This window comes from Chrysochloris asiatica, unplaced genomic scaffold (genome assembly GCF_000296735.1).
Source record: "Chrysochloris asiatica unplaced genomic scaffold, ChrAsi1.0 scaffold00004, whole genome shotgun sequence".
In the NCBI taxonomy this organism is placed as follows: domain Eukaryota; kingdom Metazoa; phylum Chordata; class Mammalia; order Afrosoricida; family Chrysochloridae; genus Chrysochloris; species Chrysochloris asiatica.
In genome coordinates this window covers 7328966-7336724 of record NW_006408522.1, presented here as the reverse complement: position 1 = coordinate 7336724, position 7759 = coordinate 7328966, and the positions used below count along the sequence as shown (strand labels likewise).

Below are 7759 nucleotides of genomic sequence, written 5' to 3'. Positions count from 1 at the left end.
GACTTTGGTTGTTTATTTTGTACAGGTCACCAGTAAAGACTTAGAAAAGGACATTGTGGTTGATAAAGTAGAGGGTCAACTAAAACAAGGGAAACCATCAATGAGGTTTGCTTTTCCTAACTGACACTGTAAACCCAACAATAGACCAATCATCCCCATAATTAGGGAGATGGCCGATGATCAGGTGATGTGTACTTGTGTTCTATAGAAGATCACCGTGAGTTGGAGCTGACATGGTGATAGCAACTACAACACCTAATGTAGGCCTTGCGGTCTTACCAGGGGTTTGGTGGAGCAAGAGGAACCTGTAAAGGAGACGGAGAAGACTTGGCAAAGAAAGGAAGAAAGAAAAACCCAGAGAGCCTCAGGAAGTACAATAGGCTTAGAGGCTCTAGATGGCACTTAGAGGACAAAATCAAGGACTGAGAAATGGCCTTTGTCTGTAGTGACATGTGGTCATTGGTGACCATAACTGTTTCTGTTGTTGGTAAGTGTCATCGAGTGGGTTTCAACTCTTAGTGACCCTGTATAGAGCTTCTGAGGAGCAGCTAGTGAGTTTGGACATTTGACCTTGTGGTTCACACCGACCTTGTGGTCTAATGCATTATCAATCCTGGAGTGCCACACCAGGACGGAGGTGACAAATTGTACATGGATGGTGTCTTCAGATAGCCTCAGTCCTGTGGATGGTGTGGTACTTCACTATGATGTAAGGCAGAGAATAAGGTTCATAAAAGAAGCATAGTAGTGCACCCACTCCTACCTTATTAATGTGGTTAGGGTCTAAAGATCAGGCTATTGTACAAAAATTGGTGTTGTGCACAAATGAAGGAGAACTCCATCACCACATACTGTCAAACCACTGAGAATCATGGCCCAGCCCAGGACATAAAACCTTAACCCTGATAGCAAGTGTTACTCTTGCCTCATGCCTCAGGGCCGCATTGCATTATTAATGTGTCAAATAGATAGTAGATTTTTAAACTGTTGTTATAACCACAAAATGTCAGATACCAAGGTAACTGATATTTGAGGAGTAGCTGGAGTAGTTTTTGGCTTTGTTTTTGAATTTTAATTTTTTGTAAGGCCTTTGTCTTGGAACTTCTGTAACTATCTAAGTTAGAAATGTTGTTATGTGCTGTTGAGTTGGTTCCAACCCATAGCGAACCCTGTATGGGGTTTCTGAGGAGCAGCTTGTGAGCCTGAACCACTGACCTTGAGGTTCAAATGGCTTTGCAGTCCAGCGTATTAACCCGCAGCACCACACCAGGACTCCAAATTCGGAACTGTTGTTAAGTACTGTTGAGTCGATTACAACCCATAGTGGATAGTGTATATATAAATATTCTTGTTGCACTTTTATGGTTTTATTTAGCACAAATAAAACTCGAAAACAGACTGCCTATTCATTTTCTTTGCTGCGCAGCCTGGCATTGGGACTTGTGACTCTGGCCAGCTGGGCTGCTCTTTCCGCGATGGCTTTGCGGTTCTTGGAGGAGACGTTGTGAGCAGTCTCTGCACAGTCAGATTTGTTGCACATCAGCAGCACCTTCAGCTCGTTGACGTTGTAGACTAGGAACTTGCGGAAGCCACTAGACAGCATGTGTTTTGTCTTCTTGTTGCTCCCGTAACCAATGTTGGGCATTAAAATCTGGCCCTTAAATCTTCTCTGCACCCTGTTGTCAATGCCTCTGGGCTTGCGCCAGTTATGCTTAATTTTGACATAGTGATCTGATTGGTGCCGGATGAACTTCTTGGTTCTCTTTTTGACGATCTGGGCTTCACCAGGGGTCTGAGGGCAGCCATGATGCCCGTCTAGATGGCCGCCTCCTCAGTAGGCAGAGCAGAAGAAGAGAGAGGGGAAGGGATAGTATATAATTTACCTCATAATATGCAATAATACATACTTTGAGAATTTTGAGTGAATAAGCATTTTTATTTTCTAAAAAAAACCATCATTTCTTAGCCCTTACTTATCACCATTTTCAACACCAGCGTAAAGTCTGTTACTAACGAGTTAGTGAACACTTTTTAACCACAATGCCCTAATTCACTAATGTGTTTCAGCCAGTTGTGAGAAATGTTGAAGTAATTTGCTATTAAAGGCACTAATTATGCCAGAAATTCAAGTCAGATCCAGAAGAAGACATTGGAATATCATTGCTGACAACAGATGGATCTTGGCTGAAAGCAGAGATTACCAGAAAGATATTTACTTGATCTATATTGACCATGCAAAGGCTCATAACAAATTATGGATGACATTGTGAAGAATGGGTATCTAGAAGACTTAACTGTGGCCCTGTGGAATGTGCACACAGATGAAGGGGATACTGGATTGTTAAAATCGAGAAAGATGTGTTTCAGGGTTGTGTTCTTCCACCATATTTATTCAGTCTGTATGCTGAGCAAATAATCGGGAAGCTGGATTATATGAAGAACAATGTGGCATCAGGATTGGAGGAAGGCTCATGAACAGATCTGCAATATGCAGGTGACACAACCTAATGGTGGAAGTGAAGAGGGCTTGAAATTTTTACTGGTGAAGATTCAAGACTACAGTCTTCAGTATGGATTGCATCTCAGTGTAAAGAAGACAAAAATTCCTACAACTGGACCAAATGAATAACATGATAAATAGAGCAAAGATTGAAGTCATGAAAGACTTCGTATTTTGCTTGGATACACAATCAGTGCTAATGGAACCAGCAATCAAGAAATTTAACGACTTATCGCATCAGGCAAGTCTACTGCCAAAGACCTCTTTCAGCTGCTTTCAAAACAGGGAGGCATATATGAACTACCAAACTTGGAAGCTAGTACCCATTTGACCTACTTTGGATGGCCAGATGATCAGAACTTGACTAGATGAAGATAAAGATGCTTGATACTGTGAGCAAATGGAAATTGCTAAAATTTGATGAGCTGGACCTTGGCTTATGGATGTAGTTGCTCAAAATTCCAACCAGATTGGAAGGATTCTTTGTATCAAGAATCAATCATGTTTCTTCAGTGCACTAGGCTAAAAGGGATGGGCAATCTAGACATTGGCTATCAAAAATGGGGGGCTATAAAGGCACAAAGTGGCTGGTTTACAAGCTTTCCTGAGTGTGCTTAGTTTCAGATGAGGCAGGTAAGGTAGGATCACCACTGAATAGTTTTCCTCGTCTCCAGATGGATCTGGTGCAAGAATGAGGGATGATGGTGATAGGAAATTTTCGGATTCAATTGTGATTGTCACAACTGTAGAAGATGTGCAACTTCACGGGTAGTAGTCTTTCATTTCAGGAACAGAGGATCCCAGGACCATCAAGGAGGAAGAGCATGAGATCCTACCTGGAAAAGCAATGACAGCAGAGATGGTGGCAGAGGTGATGGCATGGAGAGAGAGAGCAGCTTCGGGCTCAGGTCTATGGATTTATAAGTAGAGCTCTGTGTCTGCAGGAAGGAGGCTGGCTTGCAAAATGTACCCTTTGGACATTTAAATGAGTATATACTTTTTTGTTTTGTATGTGTATATCAAATATGTTTGCTTTGTTCATCTGTGATATATAAGATGTAAAAGGGAAGCCCCAGGGAGGAAGCAGGATAACTGATGATGCAGGGAGGGGATTGTAATCATTGAGATGAAACAAAGCACATAATTTATTGAATGTAAAGCTGATGATCTTGTCTGTTAATCTTCACTCAATTCACAATAACCTTGAGGACTAAAAGGCACCTGGTTCAAGCCATGATATTTTCAATAGCCTCATATGCATATGAAAATTGGACATTGAATAAGGCATAGATGCATGCCTTTGGATTTTGGTGTTGAGAAAGAATATTGGCAGTACTATGGACTGTCAGAAGAACCAACAAATCTGTATTGGAAGTCAGAATGCTACTTCAAAGGGAAGATGGCAAGAGTTCGTCTTTTGTACTTTGGACATGTTGTAAGGAGGGAACAGTCCCTCGAGAAGGGCATTATACTTGCTAAAGTGGAGGTTCAGGAAGACCCCCTAAAAGATGGATTGACACAGTAGCAGCAGAAGCAATGGGTTCAGACATAGCAACAATTGTGAAGTTGGTGCAGGACCGGCAGTTGTGCATAGGGTCACTATGAGTTTGAACCAACTCAACAGCACCTTCTAACAGCTCAGCCTTGAGGGTGATTTACTGAAAATAGAAAACAAGCTAATTCCTATAATAAGTTTGATATTCCCTTGTATGTATTCCTACATATGTCTTGAGTGGGTAAAAGGAGTAGAAGCAGGATTAGCTGCTCCTGAGAGGTGCATATGGTGCTGAGTACTACTAGGGAACCGTGGGTTGTGCTGCATTGCCTGACATCTGCTCTGTGTCCTATGTGTTTGTGTATGAATAGTATGCATGGGTCATTGGATGGGAGGTTGGGGAGAAAGAGCTGAGAACCATGGGGCTGTAGTAAGGAACTACAAAGATCAAAGAGCTACAGTCTGTGCTTTCACATAATGAGAGTTACAACGACAATGAGATGGGCAGGAGGAGGTTATTCTGGGACAGAAGAGAAAATTCCCGTCTTGGTGAAGACTTGGAGGAACTGACTTATAGGAGAATTTAAATCGTTCCAACTGCCCAGGTGACAGTATCAGCCAATCAAACAACTGATCCCCAGCCTTCCAGAACACTAGGCCTTGTTCCCTCCTGTGGGTTAGAACCACCTATGGACGTTGGACAGATGTGGAGACCTACATCCCCATCATTGGAGGTGTTGATTTAGCATGAGTGAAAAACCAAACCACCCACCACCAAGTGATTCTGAAGTGAGTGAAAACCGAAACTACCCACCACCAAGTGATTCTGAAGTCTGTGTCAGAGTTGATCCATGATGCCTGTTTAGACTAGTGGAGGAATATGAGGTATCACCACTAGACCTCCTTAGGGACAGGCAATGACTGCACACAGGCACATACACACTCCCTGCACCCTTAAATCGTAAAGATTATGATTTTTGTGTATAAATGTCATTCCCTAAGAAACAAATGGAGAAATTTAATGAAATATTTTAATAGACAGTCAAGTGTCTTATTTAGTCTTAAAATGACAAGTAGTAAAACCTTTTCTTGATGTTATTCTAGGTTTTAGAAAAATGTTTCATTGTGCTTTTGGTGAAAGTTAAGTTTATAGCAAGTTAAGTTTACATTTGATACACAAACTGAATCAGTGACATTGTTTACATTTTTCACAGTGTGTCAACATTCTGGTTAACTGTGTTCTGTTTATTCCATTTCTAGTAGTTTCCCTGCCCTCTTATCTTCTCATCTTTCTTTTGGATTAAATGTTGACTTTCTTGTCTTATCAGATGATGCTTTAGTAAGCATTGATCTATTGGTTAATATCCTTTATTTTGTGTGGCACTCTGCTTTCCTGCTGAAAGGCAGTCTTGGGGCAGATTTGGTTCAAGGTTCAAGAGTATCTCAATGTAATTGTTTTAGGATGTTCTGTAGTCTTAGGTGGTCCAATTTGTTGGGCCATTTAAAAAACTTGTGTTTTGTTCTCCATTTTTCTTTCATTCAATCTGGTATATCGTGTATTGTGACCCCAGTCAGATCTCTCAGTGGTGGTAACTGGTCACCACCTAGTTCTTCTTGTCTCATGGTAGTTGAGGTCATGGTTTGTGTAACTTAGACAGTCAGCCTTGTAGACTTGCTTCTTCTCTGAGATTCTGGTTACCTTCTTACTCTATTGCTCTTCATTGATAGAGACCAATAGTTGTATCTTAGATGGCTGCTCATAAGCTTTTAAGATCATAGACACAACTCCACTAGGATAGGGAACATGATTATGGCCTGTATTTTGCCTATTGACTGAGTATGGTCATATGCTTTCAAAGCTTAAAAACCAGTTTTGGAAGGTGTTTCGTTATATCTGAGGAGTATCTGCAGTTGTGTCTCTAATGCATATATGTGCCTGCCCATACGTGTCTGCTTTTGCAAGGACATATAGATGACACCTCTACCTGTTTTCACATGTGCATACACCTGTACCTACCTACGTACCTATATACATATACCCACCCACATATGTTACTGTTCATCTTTGTCAGTTTGTCATACTGTGACTTGTGTGTTGCTATGATGCTGGAAGCTGCGACATTGGTGTTTTAAATACCAGCAGTCATCCATAGTGGACAGGTTTCAGAAGAGCTTCCAGAATAAGACAGACTAGGAAGAAGGAGAGGTGGACTACTTCTGAATGGTTAATCGCTGAAAACCATTTCCACTTGTACAATTTAGTGACGTTGATTACATATTTCAAGTTGTGCAGTCATTTTATTCTCCTTCTCTGAATTGTTCCCCACCTGGTGGCATAAACTCAACGTTCCCTATTTCCTATCTAATCTTTCCAGTTGCTGTTTGCTGCTTTGATCTCTTATGAATAGTGTTTAAAAGGATGTAATGCTCAATCAAGGCAGACATCTTTTGCTACTTTAGCCAAATTCTGGTTTGGTTTTAAGAAGACTGCAGGTGACATTTTCTGGTTGATGTTTTAAAGGTTATCCCAAGACAGTAGTCTAAGGGATTCATCCATACCCCATGGCTCCAGAAAGTCTGATGTCCTTGAAAATTTGAAATTCTGTTCTGCATTTTCCCACTTTTTAATCGAGACTCTCCTCTTGAACTTTTGACCAGAATGTTCAGTAATTGTAGCTGGGCACTGTCTTGTTCTTCTGGTCTCATGGCAAAGGAAGCAGCTATTCATGGAGGCAATTAGCTGTACATTCCATGTCCTCCTCCTAGTCCTTATTCACTTTTTTCTTCTGTTGCTTTTGGCAAATAGAAACGAATGGTTGTTCCTTGTATGGCTGCTTGTAACCTTTTAAGATCCCAAGTCCTATGCAACATATTAGGAAGTAGACCAGAGGCACTGAACATACTATTAGGCCAGTTACCTGGCTGTCCACGAATCTATAACCTTATATCGTCAAACCAAGGAGCCATATCGCATGAGGTTTTTGGTTGTGTATAAGCAGTCTTAGTAGCTACTCCTTTTTTGTTGTTGTTGTTGTTGTAAATATATCTATTACACAAACTTTCCCAATTCAGTTTTTACAAGTGAACAACTAAATGACAGTGATTATAATAATTGGCTATGCAACCTTACCCTTAATGTGATTTTTCCAATGTTGTTTACCTCCCCATCCCATTCCTTACTATGCCTCAGAACCACTAGTGAGCTTTGGTGTATACACATTTGCCTCTTCTTCTCTTTTTATATAATTGAGGTCATATGTTATTTGTTCTTTTGTGATTGACTTACTCAGCATAATGGCTTCAATCTCCAACCAAGACTTAATTTCTTCTACTGCCTGAGTAAGCAGCCTTTTGTATGTATGTATAGCATTTTGTTTACCTATTCATCTGTTGATGGGCAGTTAGGTTGTTTCTATCATTTGGTTGTGGTGAATATGAACGTGCCCATCAGCATTGGTGTACAAGTGTCCATTTGAGTCTCTGCTTGGGTCTGTATGTATTTTTTAGTGTCTGCTGATTATTTAACTAGGAATGGTAATATGAGGTTGTATGTATCACTGTGAGATGGAATTGACTTACCAGTGCATAGCAATAATTATAGCATGGTAGTTCTAGTTTTAGTTTTTTGAAGAACTACCACACTGTTTTCTACCATGGCTGTACCATTTTGCATTCCTACCATCAATGGATAGACGTTCCGGTTTCTCCATACCCTCACCAACATTTGTTACTTTCTTAGCCATCCTGCCCCAAAGCCAAAGCCA

At 40.8% G+C, this 7759-nt stretch overlaps 1 pseudogene; it reads right to left on the bottom strand.

Annotated features, from left to right (window-relative positions):
• Positions 1-1402: 1402 nt before the first annotated feature.
• Positions 1403-1806, bottom strand: LOC102813466 (annotated as a pseudogene).
• Positions 1807-7759: the final 5953 nt, after the last annotated feature.